The sequence below is a fragment of the Anneissia japonica genome, unplaced genomic scaffold, assembly GCF_011630105.1.
Source record: "Anneissia japonica isolate Jap-2015-1 unplaced genomic scaffold, ASM1163010v1 scaffold116171_len1338_cov117, whole genome shotgun sequence".
Lineage (NCBI taxonomy): Eukaryota > Metazoa > Echinodermata > Crinoidea > Comatulida > Comatulidae > Anneissia > Anneissia japonica.
In genome coordinates, this window is record NW_022689786.1 from 1 (window position 1) to 876 (window position 876).

At 31.2% G+C, this 876-nt stretch overlaps 1 non-coding gene across 1 annotated transcript; it reads right to left on the bottom strand.

The window, feature by feature from the left end:
- Positions 1 to 484: 484 nt before the first annotated feature.
- LOC117099840 lies at positions 485 to 676 on the bottom strand. The gene has a single exon (XR_004444023.1). It is a non-coding gene; the product is annotated as a U2 spliceosomal RNA (small nuclear RNA).
- Positions 677 to 876: the final 200 nt, after the last annotated feature.

Below are 876 nucleotides of genomic sequence, written 5' to 3' on the forward strand. Positions count from 1 at the left end.
CAGACAGTTGTTATTCATTTTGTTGTAAACATATTCCAGTGAAAGGGGATCAGTGGATTGTACACTTGGTATAGATAACCTGGTGTTTATATTACTCAAACTTCTAACTTGTTTACTTTTAAATTAATTAAGTAATATATAATATAATAATGTATAGTTTGTGTTTAAAACGAGAAAGGCAAACTCTTCATCATCGAGATAAGTACCATTTCATTTTGTTATAAACAGATTCGAGTAAGGAAGGTTCAATGCACTGTACAACTTATATAGATAACCTGGTCTTTATATCACTCAAACTTTTAACTTGATAATGAGTAAAATATAAAATGAGTAATGTATAACAGATACTGGTAGTTCATCTTCTGGAATCTATAACAGTAGCTTAATGTTTAAAACAAAAGAACGCAGACTTTTGACAAGTATCATTATTATGGAAATTAGTATTATGTCGATTCTGTTTTTCTTTTAATATTTCCCTCAGTGAAGAGGATGGGCCGATCCTGGAGGTACTGCAATACCAGGCCAACCCGTGGCCAGGACGGAGCAAGCTCCTACTCCATGGCCTAATTTCAAAAATCAGTTTAATATAGAAGCTACTCACTGAGCAGCATTTCAGATATTAAGCTGAAAAGAACAGATACTACACATGATCTTAGCCAAAAGGCCGAGAAGCGATGCCCTACAAATGATTCCAATGATACTAATATAAAATAACAGTTTGCTAAAGTACCGGTGTTGGAAATGCTCAAGTTTATTAATTCAATATAATATTTGACCCTAACACATTTTAAATAAATATTTATATATTATATATAACTTAAAATATATGTTCATGTACAGAAAAAAACCTCAATTGTAAACAATGTATTTTTGTAA